General features: G+C 46.6%; 2 long non-coding RNA genes across 2 annotated transcripts in view; both read right to left on the reverse strand.

The window, feature by feature from the left end:
• Nucleotides 1–16,079, reverse strand: part of LOC308047655 — a 50,935-nt gene extending 34,856 nt beyond the window's left edge. The window contains exon 1 of the long non-coding RNA XR_013923052.1: nt 15,571–16,079. This is a non-coding gene — a long non-coding RNA (uncharacterized lncRNA). The remainder of the gene's footprint in view (nt 1–15,570) is intronic.
• A 4,903-nt stretch (nt 16,080–20,982) lies between these two features.
• On the reverse strand, nt 20,983–22,862 carry LOC308047104. The gene is made up of 2 exons (XR_013922979.1): nt 22,242–22,862; nt 20,983–22,092 (listed from the first exon to the last, which is right to left on the reverse strand). It is a non-coding gene; the product is annotated as an uncharacterized lncRNA (long non-coding RNA).
• Between the last annotated feature and the right edge of the window lie 451 nt (nt 22,863–23,313).

Consider the following 23,313-nt stretch of genomic DNA (forward strand, 5'->3'; position numbering starts at 1 on the left):
ACTTGTTCATAACTGATGCAAATAGATGTCCCGTTCTAACTAGGGGAATGCTGAGAGCTCCTGAAAAATATGTGTTGTTTATCTGTTTAATAACACAGTTCGCCTGCTTTTTCTTTTTTACCTTTCTTTGTCGTGTGAAACTTTCAGTACAATCTCTTTGCCTTCTTAGCCAAACATACTCTTCTGAAATAATTATCAGATGCTGCAGCCAAACCCAGTATGATTATAGCTGATAGACTGGGCATTGCCTACATCAAATCTGCTGACAGAAACTATTTTGCCACAGTACAGATCATTTTGTGTCAAATAGAGTCACTTCAACTTACTCACAAACCTAAATGAAAAGACTTTCTGTTTGAGTATTGTAGCATCATCAGTCTCCCTTAACCTCCTCTACTTCACTAGTACAGGACTCTTCAATAGCTTTGACACTAACTGGGGTTTACATAATTTCTCTAAAAGTGCATTTTTCTGCAACAGCTGCTCTGCCTATCTTCTGTACAGGGATATATTATACCTTACCTTGTAGTAAGATTTCTGAAAGACCTTCGTTTGTATTTTTGCTGAATAATGGAGACCTGTCTTATGCATCCATATGATTTTTTACTAACAGAAACTGGGATTTCCTGCCTGCTTCAGCAATATTCTTGTGCCTTGTAAAACACAGCGGGGAAAATAGGAGTGTACTGCATGGGTCACAAATCTCCTAGTGAAATAACAGAAAAGTCTCACAAGCTTCTGCTGTTTGAATTATTATGTTAACTGTACCTGCTTAAGGTCTACTGCCAAACTCTAGGAACAGTGTCCTCTTCCTTTAGAGGAAGCTTGAACTGCTTTATCTTCATTTTTCTACTTCAGTTTTCAGATAAACTTTACATTGATTCCTTGAGCTTTAGTTCTTACCAATTTTTTTCTTAGAAGGGGGCTGATTTCTGTGCATGGGCAAATTTTCTTCTCTTCATTTCCACTCCCTACTATTCTTTTAGATTCTGCTTGCGGAAAGGCCGGCAGGGTTTTAAGTGCACAATATGCATGACTGCATCTTTTCCTCTAACGCATCTTCCCTAACAGTGGGAAAGAATGGCTCTCTCAGAATGTGCTCATCTAAGCTTCCATTTCCCCAGGATCTTGGAAGGACTTCTGTGCAATAGCAGCTTCAGCATCTGCCACAGATAGCAGGCAAACTGGTGGCTAATTGGCAAGAGCTAAGAAGAAATAGATTTCCAGCACAGAGGCAATGGACTCTGCTTCAGAGACTTTGTATCACAGTATCACAGTATGTTCTGGATTGGAAGGGACCTCAAAAGATCATCTAGTCCAATCCCCCTGCTGGAGCAGGAACGCCTAAGTGAGGTTGCACAGGAACATGTCCAGGTGGGTCTTGAATGTCTCCAGAGAAGGAGACTCCACAACCCCCCTGGGCAGCCTGTTCCAGTGCTCTGTTACCCTTACTGAGAAGAAGTTTTTTCTCAAATTTAAGTGGAACCTCTTGTGTTCCAGCTTGATCCCATTGCCCCTTGTCCTATCATTGTTTGCCAACGAGAAGAGCCTAGCTCCATCCTCATGGCACTCACCTTTAATATATTTATAAACATTAATAAGGTCACCCCTCAGTCTCCTCTTCTCCAAACTAAAGAGACCCAGCTCCCTCAGCCTTTCCTCATAAGGGAGATGCTCCACTCCCTTAATCATCTTGGTTGCCCTACGCTGGACCCTCTCCAGCAGTTCCTTGTCCTTCTTGAACTGAGGGGCCCAGAACTGGACACAATATTCCAGATGGGGTCTCACCAGGGCAGAGTAGAGGGGAAGGAGGACCTCTCTCGATCTACTAACCACCCCCCTTCTAATACATCCCAGGATGCCATTGGCCTTCCTGGCCACAAGGGCACAGTGCTGGCTCATGGTCATCCTGTTGTCCACCAGGATCCCCAGGTCCCTTTCCCCTACACTGCTCTCTAATATGTAATTTCCCAATCGATACTGGAACCTGGGGTTGTTCCTGCCCAGATGCAGGACTCTACACTTTTCCTTGTTAAATTTCATTAGGTTATTCCCCGCCCAACTCTCCAGCCTGTCTAGGTCTCGCTGGATGGCAGCACAGCCTTCTGGCGTGTCAGCCACTCCTCCCAGCTTAGTGTCATCAGCAAACTTGCTGATAGTACACTCTATTCCCTCGTCTAAGTCGTTAATGAATATATTGAATAATACTGGCCCCAGTACTGACCCCTGAGGTACTCCACTAGATACTGGTCTCCAACTAGACTCCACACCATTGACTACCACTCTCTGGCTTCTCTCCTTAAGCCAGTTTGTAACCCACCTCACTACTCTATTGTCTAGACCACACCTCTGCAACTTAGCAACTAGGATGCTGTGGGAGACTGTGTCAAAGGCTTTACTGAAGTCAAGGTAGACCACATCCACGGCTCTGCCATCATCCATCCACCTTGTAACATTCTCATAAAAGGCTATGAGGTTGGTCAAGCATGACTTACCCTTGGTAAAGCCATGCTGACTGCCCCTAATAACCTTCCTATCCTTGATATGCCTTGAGATAGCACCAAGGATAAGTTGTTCCATTACTTTCCCAGGGACAGAGGTGAGGCTGACCGGTCTATAGTTACCCGGGTCCTCCTTCTTGCCCTTTTTGAAGATTGGAGTGACATTTGCTTTCCTCCAATCCTCGGGCACCTCTCCCGTTTCCCAAGACTTGGCAAAGATGATGGAGAGCGGTCCAGCAATGACCTCAGCCAGCTCCCTCAGCACCCGCGGATGCATCCCATCTGGACCCATGGATTTATGGATGTCCAGTCTATTTAATTGCTCCTTAACCCAGTCCTCGTCAACTAAAGCAAGCTCCTCCATTGACCTGGCTTCATCTGGGGTCTCAGGGGTACAGGGCTCCCCAGGACAGCCTCCGGCAGAGTAGACAGAGACAAAGAAGGCATTCAGTAATTCTGCCTTCTCTGTATCTTCCGCCACCAGGGCACCCACCCCATTCCTCAGTGGGCCTACATTGCCTCTGGTATTAGTTTTATCCGCTATGTATTTGAAAAAGTTCTTTTTGCTGTCCTTGACCCCTCTCGCCAGCTGTAATTCTAAGGAGGCCTTGGCTATCCTAGCTGCCTTCCTACATCCTCTAACAGCAGCCTTATATTCTTCCCAAGTGGCCAGCCCCTGCTTCCATGACCTGTAAACTCTCCTCTTCTGCTTGAGCATACCCAATAGATTCCTATTCAACCACGCAGGCCTCCTGGCTCCCTTCCTTGACTTCCTACGTGTGGGGATGCTCTGATCCTGAGCGCGGAAGAAGCAATCGCTGAATGTAATCCAGCTCTCTTGGGCCCCTTTTCCTTCAAGCAGTCTTGCCCATGGAATTTCCCCCAGCAATTGCTTGAAAAGGCCAAAGTTAGCCCTGCTAAAGTCCAGGGTTGCAATTCTACTTGCTATGCTGTTCCTGCCACACAAGATGCTGAACTCCACCATCTCGTGGTCACTGCAACCCAGGCAGCCCTCAACCTTTACTGCTTCGACCAGACCCTCCTTGTTAGTGAGGATGAGATCCAGCAGTGCACCTCTCCTAGTCGGCTCCTCCACCATCTGCATGAGGAAGTTATCATCAATGCACTGGAGGAACCTCCTGGACTGTGGCTGGATGGCTGAATGGTCCTTCCAGCAAACATCAGGGAAGTTAAAATCACCCACAACAACCAGGGCCTGTGACTGCGAGGCCACTCTCAGCTGCCCATAGAAGGCCTCATCAACTTCCTCAGCCTGATCTGGTGGCCTGTAACAGACACCCACAACAGTGTCACCCCTGCCAGCCTGCCCCTTGATCCTGACCCATACACTCTCAACTCGCTCATCATCCACTCCTGGGCAGAATTCAGTACATTGTAGTTGCTCTCTCACATAGAGAGCAACTCCACCACCACGCCTGGCTGGCCCGTCTTTTCTGAAAAGGGCATAGCCATCCATGACCACATTCCAGTCATGTGAACTGTCCCACCATGTTTCTGTAATTGCCACCAGGTCATAATCTCCCAGCTGAACATAGGATTCTAACTCCTCCTGCTTATTCCCCATGCTGCGCGCATTGGTGTACAGGCATTTCAAGGAGCGAGCAGAGCACTCCCATTTCTCCCTAGGAGCATAGGAGGCCACCTGGTCCTCATCAGTTCTAGAATGCTGCCCCACTGGGACAAGCCCAGCTACAACCCCATCCCCCTTCGAGCCTAGTTTAAAGCTCTCCAAATGAGCCCAGCTAATTCCTGCCCCAGCATTCTTTTGCCCCTCTGAGATAAACCTTTCCCACGTGACACTGTCCGGACTGGTGTCTTATAGAACCAACCATTATCAAAAAATCCAAAGCCCTGCCTGTAGCACCACTCTTGGAGCCAACCATTTAGAGAATGAATTTTCCTATTCCATCCCACATCGTCACTTGAAGATGGAAGGAGTGAAGAAAAGATCACTTGAGCCCCTGAGTCTTTCACCATCCTTCCCAAGACCTTGAAATCATTCTTCATTGCCCTCAGACTACGGGAAGCAGCTTCCTCCCCATCTGTCTGGAAGACCAGCAGCGGGTAGTAGTCTGTTGTTTACAACATCTCTCTAATGCTTCTTCAAAACAACAATAAACGTTTTAAAATCACACGTGAAAAGGATGGATAGGGATCAACTTCTCACCTCTATCAAGAAAAAAATGAGGGTGGCAGTAGACAAGTTCAAAGCAAATAATACAATAATTATATTGTTTTATAGGCCCACGGGTAATATACTCATGACATTCTTTGCCTGGACAGTGTAGATAAAAGAAGTTCACATGGATCCAAGGAGACACTGCACAACACCTTGGAAGAGAGATCTAGTAAAGGTCACTGGCTAGACAAACCACATCAGGCTCAGGAAACACCCCCTGGCTAAAACAAAGTTGGATGCTGGAGCCCATGAGCAATATCAAATGTGCTTGTCCTGGTCCTGCTGTTGTCCAAGAGCGTGCCTGGGTGTGAACTGGCCTATGTCTGCTGCTGGAGATCGTTAAATGGGCCAAGTGTATGCCTGCCCTGAACCAGTCTGACCTCTTTTGTGTTCTTAAAATATGGTTTGTTTATGAATCTTGGCCTATGCACAGTCTTTGCAAAAATGAAATGAATGCTTTCAAGAACTTTTCCCTCTTTAAATTCAACCAACTAGAACCAACTTTAGTCAGTCCTTCCCTGTTTCTGCACTGTCAACTTTGCTAAATATGTAGTCTGTGTTATTTCAAAGATATTATGGCATGTGTTAATGAAATGTCTCTTCCTCATCTCTTTTTCCTCACTTAATCATGCCTTTACCTAAAACAATTTTTCTTCATCTTTGTCTCTTTAGCAACTTGTTGCTACCATTGTAATTTTGAGTAGTGACTTTTCTTGTTTCTTATGCTGGCCTTCAGATTCTCTCTAGTGCACAGAGAAAATATTTGAGCCCACCAAAGAAAATAGGAAGAAAAAATAACAGGAAATCCATGAGATATTGTTGCTTCGATCACGGTAATTTGGGAGGAGCGATTTTACTCTGATCCTTGTTAAGTGAATAAATCAAATCCACAGATCTGTAATGCCCAATCTGTAAGTAGTGTTGCAAAATGCAGCAAGCTGGGATCACCACCTTCGGCATTCTCAGAAACAACTTTCCTTCTCTTCCTTTCAATTTGGGCAGTTGTCCTGAAAGTAGGTTTATCCTCCTAAGCCACTTAACAGGGACAAGGAAATTCAATGGGAAGTCTCTATATTTAGCAGAGATTAAGGTGGTCGATGCTTGTGTTCAGTTCCCTGGTAGCTTAAAGTCCTTCCAGTGTTCAGTAGACAGGCACAAGTGAACCCAGCGAGAGCTTGACGAGGAGGGGAACAGGAAGGGATGGAGACCAAGGGACAATCTAAAGCCCTTCATAGCATCCCTTCACCCCCTGCTACTGGTAAATCTGCACCTGAACAGCCAGTGCTTTAGAAAAAGGAAAAATAATTTGAAAAAGCCTCTCCTGCTTGGCATTTTACTTTTAGCACCTCAGGTGTTGAGCAAATGAAGGCAAACCTCTGTGCCAGGGCTCTGTCTCTTTAACTTTGTGTGTACACCAGCAGGCACAGTAGGAGCCCATTCTGTTTGAACATACTATAGCATAGATGCCTGATAAATTGGAAAGGAAGGAATCCACGTTTTTTATTACTTGTGTGGCCTCCTGGAATTATCAATATAAGATGAATGAGTTCTATATATACGCTTGATTTAAATTAAATGTTTATGTTTTTTAACAAGACCACTTAAAATTAAGTACAGAAGTAGGGCAGCCCATATTAAGGTTAAATTTACTACAGTATTTTAAAATTACACAATAAGAATGTGACTGGCAGAGCGCTTGGAACAATAACCTACAGAATGCCAAACCTACTTCTGATAGCTTTTTTTCTTTCTTTTAATATACTCATCTACTTTATATTAATGGCTGGTATGTTCAAAATTGAAAAATCTGCTGGGAGATGGAAAAGCAGGCAATTTCATTTTTTTTCTCATCGGGTCCATGAGCAAAAACCGTAAGAGGATGAGATGTACTAGTTCTAAGTCTTGAAGGTCGTGCTGACCAGAAACAATCACTTAAGTTCACCAACTAACAGTGATTAGTCCTTGTTGAATAAATCAGTTTTCAGTGCAACATGTTCTGATTTTTTTTTTTCTTACATATTATGTACATCTATGGTTATTTAACCGATGAAGTGCTCTTTTGCTACATTTTAATTGAATTCCATCTACACATGGTTTACAAATTATAATTGGAAGAATGAATCATGTGGTAAAGAAAAAACATTGTTTTCTATCATAAAATGTAAAAATTAAGAATCAGAGGTTAGCTATATAGATGATTAAATAAAAATAGTACAGGCATGAAATAATCTGAGTAGCGAAAAGAATATTCTGTAAAGACGATATATTTGGTTGAATCAGGGCCTTTAAAATGAAAATAAAAGGCAAATGTAAAATTGTACTAGAATAGACTGTGCAAGCGATGTCTTTCTCTTTTCTGTTTTAAAAGGCAGTTAGAATTGATAATTTGACTCGGAGACACAAACCAATCCACCCAGTCTGCCGATAACATGCGCTTGCAGTTCTGGGTCCTAAACAAACACAATATGGGCCTTGCGAGCGCTTTAGAAAGCCCTGGTTAATAATCAGTTGTCCAGGAGTCCCCTCTGACCCGCACGGGCCCTCCTTCATCTCGGAACAAAACCCCAGCAGCTGTTGCTTGTACAAACCATCCCGGGGCAGCGACTGCACCCCTTGCGCTGCCTCTGCCTCCCGCGGCCAGGGAAAACTGCGCCTGCGACTTACTTACCTTCCGAGTAAATCAAAGAAAACTGGGCAGCCGAGTTCCTGAGGTCTCCATCGGAATAAGGTGGAAGGAGATGACCCAGGGTTAGGCGACCCTGACTATCAAGTGTGTTGCCTTGACAAATAGTAATTGCTTGACAATTGCTCTAGGCTTGGAAAACATATGTTATCATGTTCATGCTGTATCCGCTGATAGAGATTGTTTTCATTGCGCATACTGGCTATTTCTAACTCCACTGAACCTACTGATGTGTGAAAACAGAGATAAGTTCAAACTAGAGATCTCATACTTAAAAGTCTGAAACTTGAAAGTCTCTCCTTTGTTTGAGTTATTCCTCTTGGCTAGCGGATGTCTGTCTTTAACTCAAGAATCAGTCTATGTCCAGCATCTTTGAAAAGCCTTTTTTTTTTTGAATGGTATCTTTGTTAGAGCTGGAGAAGTTTCAATGAAAGAATATCTCAGTTTTGTGCTTGGTGAAGGCTATTGTGCTAATTATCTCCTTGTGTAGGTTTCAGCATTAAGGCTGTTGGACACATTAAAGAGCAGTCCACACTCACAGCTCAGTATTTAAGGCAAATACAGAAGTTCAGCGTTGATTACATATTTTATACACTGTAAGAACTTGAATTTTTTGATCTGTAGCATAACAGAACTTCCTTTTGAACTACTGTCTACAGTTACTGTTTCTTCCCCTTTTGGCAAAAGTTTCAGTGATAATATAAACATATGCCTCTTTCAATTGAAAAAGATCTTTTTTCTATGAAATAAAGTATTCTTTTTGTTTGTTTGTTTGTTTGTTTCTGAAAAACTGCTGAATCTCTCCCTGAAATAATCTTATAGTTTTATATGTTTCTGCATATCTTAACACATGATTGCTTAAAGTATCGAGAAACTTCTCAGTGCAAGAAAAGCTGGTAGAGTTTTTAGGGGTATAGTTTGCTAAAACAAAATAAAGGAAGGGGAGGCAGCATGTGACGTATAGCACTCATATGGACCTAAGTGGTTATAGAGGTGTATGGTTGCTGGATTAAAGAAAAGGCGTCAGGATTCTGTCAGGGGTCAGTACATGGTCGCTCATGAGCTCAGGGGCATAGAGAGGTAGAATATTTGTGAAATGATTTGCAGGGGAATGTGTGGGCTTTGATTCATTTTTTTGCACAGCATCAGAAAATAAATAGGATACTGCTTTCTTATTTGATGAAGACGTCAGTCATCTGACTCAGCATCTTCCATTAAACTTCTTTTCTTATCCTTCCCTCCATTTTTGTGTGCCTTTGTATTTCCAGCAGGCTCTCCCTCTAGAATGACGAATCTTGCACATGCGAAAAGGACAGTTTTGCTACTACTTGTAAATTTGTTGTCATATGACTCAACCTACCGTTATTTTAATTATTGCTTTAAATTGAAATGTCTGCCAGTCTTTGTGTTGAAATTGTATATTATTAACAACTACAATAGTAATACCTAGATCTACTATACAGCTTTTCATCTGTAGCTCTCAACTTTTCTTCTTTTTGACACCTGGAGTGAGCTTCTGTTCTTTTTAAAAGTCACAGAGCTCAGGTAGAAGTGGCTGAGGCAAGATTAAGTGGCATTTATACCTTCTCATCGTTGGGCCGCTTGACAGATGCTGCCATAATGATAGAGCTCTTCTGGCCCCTGAGTGCCACTGACTCACAGCCCAGCATCTCCACAGCGAGACTTCCCCCATTCCAACAGGAGGAGGCTTCTGGCTTCCCTCCACCCTTCCTACAGAAGGATCCTTCCCTGGGTCAGATGGGAGGCTGTGAGTGCCCTTTCCCAATTGGGTCTTTGTAGCTCATGTCAAGAGTGTGGAAAACTGGCGAGGATTTCAGTCACCATAGTTTTTGGTTCTTTTATATGGACATATGACGCAGCATAAGAACTCCTTTAAGGGAGATCTTCCTAGCTGGATTAGGCTTTTGACATTCAGTAGGCAATGCTAACAAGGCACCTTGCCTCTGGAACTGTGAATTTTGTATTTTGAATAGATAAATACACAGGTAAAGAAAATGTTGCTGAACACTTATTTCAGATCTTATGTTATTTTAGACTTTTTATAACCTTAGTATATGTAGCCTTAGGATATCTTATAGGCATTATTTTGTCTCTTAGATTCAAGTTTTAATTGTCCCTATCTTAGAATCGAAAAGCCATTGGTGAAATTCTGAGTACAAGACAGGATGATGGGCCTTGTTTGAACACTCATTCCAAACCTTGGCTGAAACACCGTCCATCTTCCACCTTGGTACAGATTTAACGTCACTTGTATGATTTAACTTGAGAAGTCTATAGGAACAATAACTAGTAATCTACACTCAGATGGTGGGATGAAAGAGATAACAATTATATTCTTTAATGCGTTAATCAATCCAGTTTATTTAAGTGTGTTCAGGAAATGATACTGTCGCTTAATTTCTTTTCTCATTTATTTGCAGGTCTACTTTACCTGTAGTGCTGAGCTATTGAGATAGTTTCCTTTTTATGACTTGTGTCAAGCTTGGAGCTTTCAAAACCATGTGTCAAAGGTAAGTTAGCTCAATGATATTCTTATTTGGATATGTCCCTAGAAATATTGTACGTTTACAGGGGAAGTTTTCGTCACTTAATTGAAGGCTCAGGGCTGTTGATGAGGCACAGCCCTGAGTAAGGGACGTTGTGAAGCAGTAAGCGTTCCCGCAGGGAGCTCTGAGAGAGGTTTTCTCCTAGTGCTCTCCAATATAGTGAGGGAGTGCGCGTACTGCACCAGCTTTTAAAATAGTGCAACCTGATCCTTTCTTTACAGCTCAAAGGGTGGGGGTGGGGAGCGAAGGTGAAAAAATAGTAGTGCAGACCCTCCTTCCCGTTTTGGGTCTGATTTTCTCTGATGGGTGAAGAGAGCATTAATTGTGCATGACCATTAAGAGAAAGGACCCTTTACTCTCACCCTTCACAGTTCCTGTGACATAGGCCAGGTTTAATCTAGTCCATGTTAGCAGAAACTAAGTACGCTTACAGAGTTATAATGAGCTTCATTTTAATTTTCCCTCACTGGTATGTAAATTGTTGCTTGTAAGGGATAAAAGTCTGCAGGAGTTACGATACTGAAGGGATTGCACTGATGTGGAGCTCCTTCTAGTTAGCATGCAGTGTTTATCGCACTGTTTAGTGTTGTAAAACTGAAATGAAATAAACTCCAAATCAAAAAGAGACTATTTAATATTTCTCTAACCAACTAACAAAAGTAAATTTTATGAACTGAAGTGAATTACTAAAAAAATCTTTACAAACAAGGTTAGACAATGTGCAAGTCAGGAGATTGGTTTGTTGGTGTTTCACTTGTTGGTAGGCATTTACATGCTATCCAGATATAGTAGATCATAGATCTAGCTTGGAAATACTACCAAAATTAATGTTTAGTCAGTAGTTATGACAGCCAATCAGTACACTGTCATACAGTGGAATCTTTGTGAAATTTATTCTTTCATAAGAAAGGATGTTCATGCACATACCACGTTCAGCCAGAAACAAGAATATTAAAGAGTCCTGAAAAAGTACCGTGGTTTCAATATTGTTTTGCCAGCTAGTGTTGCCTGGTCTTCAGCATATTTATTTTTTACTTCTTTGTGCAGTGTAAAGGGCATATTTTCATCTGCTGAACTACTGCTGATTTCCGAATTTCCATTCATCTTTTACCAAAGATTTATTTGCAGCTGTAATCCATGCTGAGAGCACTTTTTTAACGTGATAGGTGTGTCCTGTGTACACATTATGTACACATTTTAAAGTAATGCCCTCACCAGCTAATTTCATCTATACATATATAGTATTGAGACTGTTAACTGTACATGTAAAAAATATTCATGAAAACTACTACAGTACTTAAGGTATTCTGAAAAATATATTACTTTTTATGAAGCATTAATGCCGAACTTTAAAACAGTTCTATTAGACATCCCTCAGTATAGCTAGAGGATAAGACTCAGAATCCAGAAGTAAGTTCAAGGGAAGGAACTGGGGAAAACAATACTTCTCATTTCCAGATACTAGAAAGGATACCTGCATAAAGATTTCTCCAAGTATGCTATCAGTCTTCAGTTAGAAGGGTCATGACATTACTGTCTAGCTGCTGGAAGGAGGAGAGAGTTTTCTTTCCCACTTTCCATAAAACACCAGTTACTATAAAAGGATAGATGGAGCTGTGCTGCTTTCTTCCTGTACCTCTGGCTTTATTTTTTAAAACTTTTTTTCCTCCCCCTGTATCTTCCCCGTTGTGAATACCTCCTGCGCTTTCCTGCTGTTAATAGTTTTGTCATATGAGTCCAACGATATAAAATGGACATTTCAGATAACTCAGGAGCTGGGTACGGGCCTCTAGAAAGCAGTAACTGGACTTGCAGTCTTGTTAGTTATGCATCGCTGCTGCTTGTTAAAGTGCTGCTGTGCAAAAGCTGGAACACTGGAACTGTCTGCTTGCAGAGCCAGGACCACTATACTGTCTTTATCCATCCAATTTCCAAATGTAAGATAGTAACACCCTTTTCAACTGAAAAGATAGAAAAGTGTTTTAAGTTTTGAACAAAAGCAGTAGAAATTCGTAGCGTGGGCCCTTGTGGCCACCAGAGAAGACTGCTTGCTGTCATTAGGAATTATGAGGCTTCATTTTTTAAAAGAACTCGGGGAGGTACAAAATTATATTTAAAACATAAAAAGTATCAGACACCAAACAGTAGAGTCAAAATGGTCACAGATACAATGCTACAGAAGCAGCTGACAGATAATCTTTTTCAAGAGTGGAAAGGGAAAGGAGTGGTCATTCAGATAATCATATGCTAAATTACTCATTTATGCAATTCAGGTAATCAAAAGTAAAGCAGGCCTATATAAATCAATAATAAACAAGCTATGTTTTATAAAACAAGACAAACAAGTAAGAATCTTAGTCTTGCAGACCTAAAAAGCCTTTGTATTGTAGCGTAAAGTTAAGTAAAAACTACAACCTCCCAGTGAGTTAGTATAGTTTCACTTTTCTTTATACTCTAGTAACCCAACTCTATTCTCCAATGCTTTTTGATTATTAAACCAGAAGAGGCTATTAATGTGCGGAGATATGTATGTGTGTGTGCACATATATATATATGTACCTCCTTCCTGAGTGGATTAATTTAAGACATATATGTAATACAGAGAAAGTAGAGAAAGTATGCCCCTGTTTTATTTACTGAACACTAATACCTTTACATGTGGGATAATGAATTAACGTTTATAATCTCTGGGAGTGTGAGAGATCTGCAGAACAACTAATACCAATCCCAAGGCCAGAATTCGAGAGCAAAACAGGTTTGGGGTACACGGGAACTTAGCTCATGGTGATGGGATTTGGCTCCAGTTCCTGTGCCTTAGTCTGTAAGCCATGTCCCTACCCAAGCTGCTTTTCCAACCCACCGAATACATCTACCTGCCTTTTATTTTCAGAAAACGGACAGTGTTGGGATGTGCTTTATACAGTTGCCACTTTGATCCCTTTCTGTGACAAGCTCCAGAGCTGCAGCATCAGCCTGGCAGCAGCACTTGGGCTCCAAGTGCAGCAGAACTAGAGACCTCCAGGAGCCAGTTACAGCCCCCGGTCACTGGCCAGCCCATTGCCTGTAGAAGTCAGCATGCTGAAGTTGACATTGATGCCTCAAGGGACTAGCTACCAGCTAAACAAAACTGGAGCACAGGGCTAGCCAAGCATAGATTCTCTGTGACCCTGTGTCAGGACCTGTGATCCTGTTGTAAAAGCCAGCTATGTTACCTTCTTGCCCTCTGAGACTCCCAGGGAATCCCCAAGTAAATGAGGAGGGGAGTTATTTACATCTCCTTTGTGCCTCTGTCACAATTTTGTTTTTCTTTTTTTGGGGGAGAAACCAAAAAGTGATGGGATACTTTAAAAAAGATATATTTGTTCCCTTATGAAGGCTTACTACAACAAAGCATGAATAATTTGCCCCATTAATTATAGATAGTGGAAAATGTGTAAGTATCTATGTGGTTAAAGAAGTGAGCGTACTGCCATTGACAGTATCAAAACTGTCGTGTACAGCCTGGAAAGGCAAATGCATTTGAATATCACTGGTGGGTTAGAATATTTAGAAGCCAGGAGGCTATAAAATCTAACTATTAAATATACTGAGAGCAGAAATGCTCATTTGCTTGTGCAGAGGAAATAGAGCAAAGATACACCACAGCAGAGAAAGCTAGCAGGACAAAGGAGATACTATTGACTCATTCCAGACTGCCGACTTAGCAGCTCAACTTTGTTTCCTTTTAACTTTTGTAACAGTAGGAGCTCAAAGCTTCTCAGTCTATTTTCTGCACAAATAGAAACACCCAGACTTCAAAAAGTAGTACACTTTGAAGAAACCCAGACCATTAACACATTAAAAACTGTGTGTGCTACTAAACAGGGCTTCACGGTTACTTGCATTTTGCAGTGAGTAGATGCTGATGTTTTAGTAATAATAATTTTACACTGCTGCATTCTGGCAAACAATTCTCGACAAGTATCAGTTTGTAAAACACTTTTTGTTGGTTTTAGTGTGATACAGATTTATTGACTTTGCAGTGGGTAAGTACGACTCTGATATTTTCACAGACTGAGTAAAAAAACTCACTTCCCGCTCCCCCCCCCCCAGTAGCATATTGCAACAAGTTTCTAACCCTCTAACACTACATTCGTAACATTGGAGAAAGCATACGATATGTGAAATTCAGATTTTTGTCCTCAGCGCTTTAATCTATTTCCCATTACAAAAAAAAAAAAAAAAAAAAACCACAAACCACCAAGACCACCGACAAAAAACCAGCTTTTTATTGTCCACTCTGGACAATTAAGTGTTCAAGGCCATCACTAGGACAGCTTCTCTGCTCACATTTTCCCTGTGCCAAACCCCACCAGGGGCATATTCCCGGGCAGGAGACCAGCTCCTCGCGTCCCAGCTTGCTCCTAAGCGGGTGCCCAAGACTTAAGACGGCGGTTTAACTTCACAGATATCCCCCGCTTAGAAGTACACCTCGCCTCTCTCACAAGAAATCGCTCCTCGAGTGTACAGTATGCGCTTAAAACGTCATAAAACGTCATAAACGCAAATTAATCGGCATCATGTAAACCAGCCCAATACTAGAGCGTGTACATTTGATTTAACTGTTGGAGCATTCGGTCTTGGGCTCGGCTCCCCAGGCCCCCAATGTTCACGGCTCCGGTCCCAGTGAAGGGGGGGGAAATGCGGGCGGGGCTCCCGCGTCCTGCCTTGGCGTCGGGGGCCGCGCCACCCCCCGTTGGCGTGGCGGGCTGTCACTCAGGAGACGTCACAATACGCCTGTGTGAGCGCTGTAAACACTCGGGCGGGCGTGTATGTGTATGAGTGTCGCGGGGGCGCGCCTCCCCCCCCCAACCCCCTGGCGTAAGCCCGATCCGGGGGGGGAGGCGCGCCCCCGCTTGTTTCCCTGCGCGCATGGTAGCGGCACGAAAGGTAGCATCACTGGAGCAGGGATGATGTAATTCTCCCTCTGGCCAGTAACTGCCTGCGCTTGCACCGATCCGACTGGCAAACGGGAGGGGGGGGGGGGGGTGTGTTTTACTCGTATCAGCATCTCCTGACCGCGCAACCCCCCCTTTAAACGCCGCTCCGCTCGTCCCGTCCCCCCCCACCGCCTCCCCGCGGCGCGGAGGAGGGATAGGGGTTGGGGCGGGGAGCAGAGAGGGGGCGCCCCGCGTCGTGTGTGCAGGGTAAACACGCCGGTGAGCGCCGCGCCGGCGGTAAACAAGTCTAAGGTGCCCTCCGCCGCACGGCAACTTGCTGCGGGCGGGGTGTGCCCCCCCCGCGCACACACACGCACACACGTACACACACTTCCCCCTAACAAAAGCCCGTTTAATATCAGCGTCAGCTTTTGTTCGGCGGGCAGCGGCAACCGTCCCCTCTCCCGATCACTTCATTTCACCGATTCCCCCTCCTCCCAAATCCGCGGGTCCCTCACGCCCCGTCCCCCGTGGGCGCATCCCCACTCGCTCCGTGGCTCTTCTCCCCTTCAAACCCCCCCAGTCCCCGGAGCGCCTGGTCCCTCCCGCCCGCTCTCCGGGGCAGCCAGCAGGTAGGCGAGCAGGCAGGGCCCCCCCGCTTCCCTCCCCCTTGAAAAGGCAGTAGCTAAGTGGCACTTACTGTCAGAAGAGGAGGGGAGGAAAGCCCTTCTTTCGGTGCAAAAGCAAAATAGCCACTCGCAGGACGTTGCCAGCACAGGAGACAGCGAGGAAAAAAAAATACAAATAATCTTCCAGTAGCGCGTGTGTGAGAGGAGAGGAGGGAGGATTCGGCTTTTAACCGGAGAAAAATAAAATCAAAAAATAACCAGCCCACCCCCCACTCGGTTGCCTTTTTTTGTGCAGTTTCAGCAAAGCTGCGAGGAAGTTGGTCCTTTTGTTCCACTATTTATAGATTGCGTCAACATTGCGAAAAGGAGAAGGCGGAGCGGTGGCACTTACTCCTCGCCGGGGGGGGGTTAGAGGGGGGTGGGGGTGAAGATATCGGGGTGGAAAGGCGGGACGGACACACACACAAGCAAGCCCGGTGTATACAAGCGACCTCAGCGCTCTTCCCACCCGCAGCCCTCCGGAGCACGGGGGAACCGGGCGGTGCGGCGGCGGGGAGAACCGCGCTGCTTCCCCGACCGGCTGCCGCCGCACAGCACCGCCCCGCGGGCGGCGAGGCGAGGAGCGCCGAACCGAGCGGCGGGGCCCAGGGCCCCGCCGCTCGGTTCGGCGCTCCTCGCCTCGCCCGTATTCTCCACCTTCACCCTCCCCGCGGTGCGCCTCCATCCCCCCTGATAGAACCTGTTGCGACCCCTCAGTTGAAAGCTCCCAGGGCAGGTGCACACACTGTCCAGCTCCGCTTTCTTTCCGAAGTGGCCGAAGGGTTAATTCGGGAAGCCGAGGGGAAAACATTTTAAAACCCGGGGATCGTGAAAGTTAGAAGTCTCTCCTCTTTCGCCACCCGTGAGGAAGGCGGCGAGCTTGAGGGGGTGGGGGAAACCGGCGCTTTTCTGGCCGAAGGCCAATATTTCTAAAGTGAATGTAAACAAAGAAAACTGCAAACACCAGAGGAGGGCCTTCCACCGCCGCCAAGGCTGGGTAACGTGTTACCAAACGGGTGCCGAGCTTTGCCTACCCCCCGTTTCCCTCTTCGTCCTCAGTGCCTACGGTCACCCCGGCCACCGCCCCGCTGGACGGGGGGAGTTTCCGCCGGCGGGGACGGCGCAGGGTAACAAACCTCAAAAAAAAAAAAAAGAAAAAGGCTGCTTTTTAAAATTTGCTTTCAACCCGTTGGGGGTTTTTTGTTTGGTTTTGGGGTTTTTTGGGTGGGTTTTTTTTTGGCTTTTTTTTTTTTGAGAGCGAAGGCTCGCCCCTCCCGCCCCGGGAGGCATATCCGCCGTGCCCTGGGCGGGCGGAGGCCGGGACCGGGCTTGCCCGAGCCTGCCGGGCGCTCCTGGCTGCGGCCTCGGGGTTGCGTGGAGCTGCTGGTAACGTGCTCGGGGAAACATTCACGGAACTCCTGCTCCGTTAGCAAAACCTTCTGTGTTTAGGCGGGGAAATCCTCGCTTGCTCGCACCAAGGCCGAAGGGGTTTCACTGCGGGTTTAGAGAGGAGCTGGAGGGAAGGAGGAAGGCTGGAGGCGTGTGTGGCCGTGACACCGGTTGCGTGATCGCTCTAAAAACACCCGTGATGGACATGCGAGCGATGTGAAATCCAGCCGTCGGACTGGGCGAGGTTTGGAATTTTTTTCCCCCGCTCCTCACTGTCGTGAAATCTATGGGCGGATGATTTTCCCTCTTAGTTATGCTTCGTGACAACGGATGCCTTCCCGATGATGATTTTTCTGGGGGAGAGTGCGAGTCCCTCGGAAAATCTCCCGCCCCGCCCCAGCCCACGCACGGCCCCTGCTTGCTGGGGCGCTTGGGAGCTCAGGTAATGGTTGCGGAAAGCTCCGAGTGAATAAAATAAAATCCGTTACTGTGGTTCCTTTCCTGAACCGTCCCCTGATCCCGGGCTTTCCCTCTCTACAACTTTGTGCTTCGCAGTGAGGTCGCCGTCCCACTTCGCTGCTCTTGCGACAGAACACGAAGCTTGCTCATCCTCCGTGAGCTCTCCGTGGGGACTGTGGATACTTTTTTTCCTGCTCTGCTGTGGTTAAAACAAAATAAAAATAGAAAAATAATAAAAAAGAAAAAAACGAAAATTACCTAGTTCCAAGGCGAACAGTGTTCAGTGTCACTTAAAAGACGGATGGTCTTTTGCGTGCAAAACCCTTGGCAAAAGTGAACTCTTTTAACAGCCCTTGAACCGGTGATGTAAAACTTGATTGGTGGTGGAAAGTAGCAAGTAGTGGTAATAAAGAATAGATACAAACTATCAACCGTGAATAAGCCTTCCTGGAAAGAGCCGAGATCTGGATAGGGAGTAGGGGTCGGCAATTCGCTTGCTGCTTCTCTGAAATTTTAGAAGAAAATGGGAGTGTGACACGCTGGCACAACTTTTTAAAAACACGCCTCTGGGACAAAACTGTTTTTAAAAAAAGAAGAGTAGCATTGCGGTGGAAGTGGATGAAGGAAGATAAAAGCGAGAGATGAAAGGTGCGAGCACTGAGGAGCCGGCACGTCTGCCCCCAGCGCTGCCCGCTTCGCCGCAGTCCCACCGCCCGGAGCCGGGGGCTGAACTTCGGCAGAAGCCACGGCGTTCAGAAATGTCGCAACAGCACTTTGGAAGTCTCTAAAGAAAAGCTGAATTGTTCGAACTTAGGTAACTTAAGGAAACTCGTTATGACCTACATTGCTTTTTCTGAGTCAGCAGCCTCAGCCGCAGCCCCGGCGGGTCCGGCCGCGCTCCCGCAGCCGCCGCGCACCCGCGGGCGGAGCCGCCTCCGCCGCCCCCCTCCCCCGCCGCCGCCCGGGCTCGCTGCTCCACGGGTTTACAAATAAACTCGCCTGGATCGAGACAGTTTCACTTCTGCGTCAGGAGTGCCTCCGCGCGTTTGTTTTTTTTTTCTTTTCTTTTTTTTTTTTTTTTTTCCAGGTTTGCGGACAGAGCACTTTGCCTGCTTCTGTAGTGGTTTACCGGCTGGTTTGTGAGGGAGAAAGCTAATTTAAGCGAAGGACAAGAGATTTTTTCCCCAAGTTTTTAAGAACTGTACTATATTTTCCGAAGAGGTACCGATTGTTTCCTGCACCGGGCAGGACATGCCTTGTAGGGAAAAGTTCCTATGTGTTGCACGCTGCTTTGCTCTTCAGATAGACAAGGAAACTCTGCAGTTCAAAAGCTTACCAACAGCTTTCCATATTATTTCTGTAATGTGATATAAAAGTAGCAATGATTAAGCTCCAAATGTTCACATTCTGAAGACTCATAGTTTAATCCAGTTTGCAGCGAGCTCGGACAGTTACACGGACCTTTTGTAAAACTCACGGTCAGCATCAGGGGGAGAACCAAGAATGTTTTAACATCTTAATTAAAGTAATCTGTGCGCAAAGTTACCGCATCACCCCAGCCGGGCAAGGGACTGGGAGAATCAGCCAGTCCGCTTGCTTTTATGTTCAAAATGACTAAAGAGTCGGGATGAAATGACCTCAAAAAACTCCGCCTTTCGAAAAGAAGCTCTCGGTGTCTCTCCCTTGCCCCCCGCCGCTCCCCCGCGACTCTCACTTTTTATTTATCGCCACGCCGTTGACATCAGCAACCAAACTGAAACGAGAAAAAGCAGCTCCAAATGCCTGGATTTTCCGGTCAGGCGTTTACCGGGTTTGCACGCTGCTCCGAGCGCTGCTTTTGGTATTATGATCATTATCACTGATATATTTTTGCAAACTTTCAGGATCTTATTGGCCAACTACAGCAATTCACCTCATTTCAATATGGGACAGAGACAACAAATCCGAATTCTTTTATTTTTTTTTAAAAAAAGAAACTTTCAGAGCAGTGCGTGGATTAGGTTCTCTGTACTAACAACTTTTAGCAGCTCTGCGTTTCCTGCAATAGTGAGATTTCAGTCTCCCTTCTTAAGAAAAACAGCGAAATTTGGAGATAGCGATCAAAAGCTGCTCCCCGTGCCCCTAAGCAGCGAGTGGGGCAGGAAAACGCCAGCTCTAATTTTGGGGTTCGGGAAAGGGTTGTTTCTTGGTGGGGAGGTGACATCTCTCCCAGCCTCGTTTCCCCACCAGATGTTTGCAGCTGGACACGGGGGAACGTCGCTGCTGTCTCACCGTGGGGACGAGCAGCCACCTCCGCTCTGCGCCTGGCGGGTGCTGCCAACCATCACCACAGAAATTCAGCATCTGCCTGATTTTATTTTTCAAAGAACCCCCAAAATTCCCCCGTGGTGTCACGGAAAGAGCGCGGTGGTAACCGCCGCTTCACAGATCTCCTTGCTCACAAGCCCCAAATGTCAAAGGCGGGGAAAAAGCATTTGTGCTTAGGGAGGAAAAAAAAAATCAGACATAGCTTGGGAGGAGAGGGGTGTGAGGGAAGAAGGGGTGAGAAGGGTTTTGGCTGTGCAGGAGCTGACACGATGCGTTTCCACTTCCATCGAAGCGGGAGCGACTCCGGCATCCCGCTCCGGGGTCCCGCTCTCTTCCCTGGCGCTTTGCTCGGGGCTTGTCCGGGAGCCCCGCGGCTCCCCCGGTGCCGCAGCCCCCGCGCCCTGCTGGGCAGCCCCGGGACCTGCCGGCCTCCCCCTGCCCCTCGCTCGGACGCCTCCGGAGGGCTTGGGCAGCCCCGCAGGGGGTCGAGGGCAGGCGGCAGAGCCCTCTCCGTTCCCCCAAACAGCTCTCCGTGCGATCAAGCCCGCAGAATGGGCTCGAAAAGCGAGACTTTGGGAGACCTGTGGAGGGAGTGGACGTGATCTGCGCGTCAAAGCGAAGCTGAAGGATCAGCAGCCGCAGTTAACACCAGTCACTTCTACCGAGATTTTGAGACTTTTTTTTTTTCGGTCTGGAAACTTTTCTATCTAGAGCAGCGTAATTTCGTAATTAGTTTTTCAGACACCGTTGTCTACATCCAGCGCGTGCGACAAGGTTGTTAAAAGACTGGATGTTTTTTGCTCACGCCGACTGGATCTCTGCAAGACTTAATTAACCCCCTGCGCCTCATCACGTTTCTTTTACCGAACAAACTAGCAATTTGAGCAGCCTGCGGTCAGCTCGGTGCTGCTCTGCATTGCAGGGCTGAAAGGTACGATGCAATGTCCTCAAAGTGATTGCAGACTTTCAGGATATTATCGAGGTTAAATGAAAGTCCCGGGATGGTAAGAACAAAAAACTGGTAGCTGTCCAAGAACAAAATCGTTATTTTTAATTGAGTCGAGTTGGATTTTTTTCCCCTCCCTTTTTCTTTCCTATCGTAGCTGCAACGTAGCTTTGTTTGCGTAATTAATGGAGGCTTTAAAACGTGCTCGTCACGACTGACTGGCGGGAGGATACATATAGCAAATAATGACAACTCCTAGCGAAAGAAATGCGGTGACCTGGGTTTGGATGACGGTGTCCCAGCAACGATTAGTCTTTTCCTGTTTGACTTTTTCTTCTTTTCCTTTTTTTTTTTTTTTTTTTTGAACTTTAATTATTTCAGAGCTGTGTCCAAGAGCAGAGGATGTTATTTCAGAAATACTCTCCGTGACCCCCGAGTCGCCCCTGGCCGGAGAGGGGCTGCCGGGCACCGGGGCCGGGAGCACGGGGAGCTCATTTTCTAGCCGCGAATGTAAAATTTCTCTCTCCTTTTCGTTCCCCAGTTCAAAGATTTGGCTGATAACAACCAAATCTCTGTGTGATCGCTTGCTTTCCTGCCAGGCTCAACATCCAGCTCATCCTCTCGATGTCAGGTTTCCGAGTGCCCCGTTTTCGGACACTCTTTTTCTCAGAGATGTCCTCAAGCCCATATTTTTATGTGTCCTCCCGTCCCTCTGCCGCCCCAGTGGCACTGGGGCTACCGATTTCGTCTCTCGTCAAACTGCGCGTAGATTTGGGTGTAAATTCAGGCAGCTTGAGCTCTACAGACGCCTACGTTATCTTCCTATTTGACGTAATTAAATTAAGTGATTTTAAATCTCGTCGTTACGAACACCAAATGCAAATATTCGGCATCTTGAGTGTCTACTGGTACTTTTATTTCTCTCGACACATGTGGAGTTATTTAGCATATAGAAAGAAGTGAAGAATCACCTCCTTTTAGCAGGTCAAACGGTGAAATTTATCGAAGAAAGTTCAGCGAGTCAGAAGATGCTGAAATAGCGCTGTGAAAAAAAGCAGCAACAACTGTTTTGTGGTGATTTTCTGTCCCGAAGTTTAACCGCCTTCTGGATTTGAGATAGCCGCTTCTTTTTGCTTTTTTACTTGTCCTGACAAGACACCGAGTTCCGAGGGGCCCGATCCTGCTCCCGGGGCAGTTACCGGCGAGGTGGTGGCGGGGCCGGATGCCGGAGCGGGGGTCACGTCCACACTTAGGTCTTGGTCAGGCGAAGCGGTGCGGAGAAGCCGCTGGCAGCCTCTTGCGGATCTGTCTCTCGAGCTGGTTTTGGCTTACGGGAAAATGAGTAGTTACTGTAAAACGTTCAAATTGCTCCGATGGAAACTTTCCGGTGTATTGGAAATACGTAAAGACAGGAACGATAATGACAGAACTTTGAAAAGTAACTTCTGACTCCCTGAAAAGCAAGAAAAAAACCTTTCAGGACCTGGTAGTTAATGATAGTCATTTCCATCCCGCTTCGCTGAAAGCAAACCGCGTGTGTTTGAGGGAGTTTCAGACTTTCCGTTTCCCCCTCGAAGTGCGGGGGAGCCCTCCTTGACCCACCGCCTGTCCCGTGGTCCACGGGCACCGCCGAGTCGCCGTCCCTCTTGCCCGCAGGTTTCCCCGGGAGGACACCGGGCGAACCTCCCGGCAGCGGGGTCTCCCTGCCGCCGGTATTCGTTTTTCCCCGCTCCCCCCGTGCCTCCTTGGCCGCCCTGAGCAAGGCAGAGGGCCCGGGGACCGCCGGACGGGCACGGCCACCGCTGCCACCTGCGTTGCGCTCCCCAGCCGGGTCGAGCTGTTCTGCAGCGCTGCAAATACTTTCAAGTCATTAGTGCTTCTTAGTTGCCTTTTTTTTTTTTTTTTTTCCCTTTTAATTGTTTCTCTGCTTTCTCTACACCAGCCTCTTATCTTTTTCTCGCAGACACTCGACCCAGTGAAACCAGTGGGTGTGCAGGCAGTTGCGGCAGCCCGAAGATCTCGCTTTTTTTCCCTCTCCGCTAAACGCTGCAGTTAAAATGCTGGCAGCGTGGTGATTCGTCTCCAGCTGCTGCTGCTGGTCAGTATTTACCGCTAGACAGTCGTTTATCTCCCGAGTTCAGCTTATTATTTGTTTTTTTTTCCCGGAAGGGAAATGCAAAAGAAATTTGTATTCGGCCATTTTCTGTAAACTTGACACCCCGAGCTGCGGTTTTGTCCGTGCTCGCACTTTCCTGGGACAGCCGAAGCGTTGCTGGCGTTTCCCTGTGCACGGTAACTTTGTAAACACTACAGCTGGGCTGCAAAGCAACTTGTGGGTCCCCATCTACAGAGCCCCCGGCTCCTTTTCCCGTCGGTGTTTCTGTGGCAGTGGTCGTGAGCTGTCCCGGGCCACAATTAACTCCTCTCGTGACCCTGGGACTGTCACCGAGGGGTGCACTCGCCGAGTCCCTCCGTTTCGTGCCGCCCGGCCGATACACGGGGGGCGACCCTCGCCCGAAGGCAACCCGGAGGACGCATCGGAGGAGGATGGATACCCGCGGAGGAGCTGTGGCAGTGCTGGGACAGTTCGGGACTGTGGTCGAACATTGCTGGGATAGCCTGAGACTGTCCTAGAACAGTTAGAGCAGTGCTGAGACATTCTGTGACAGTGCTG

This window comes from Nesoenas mayeri, assembly GCF_963082525.1.
Source record: "Nesoenas mayeri genome assembly, chromosome: 1".
Classification (NCBI taxonomy): domain Eukaryota; kingdom Metazoa; phylum Chordata; class Aves; order Columbiformes; family Columbidae; genus Nesoenas; species Nesoenas mayeri.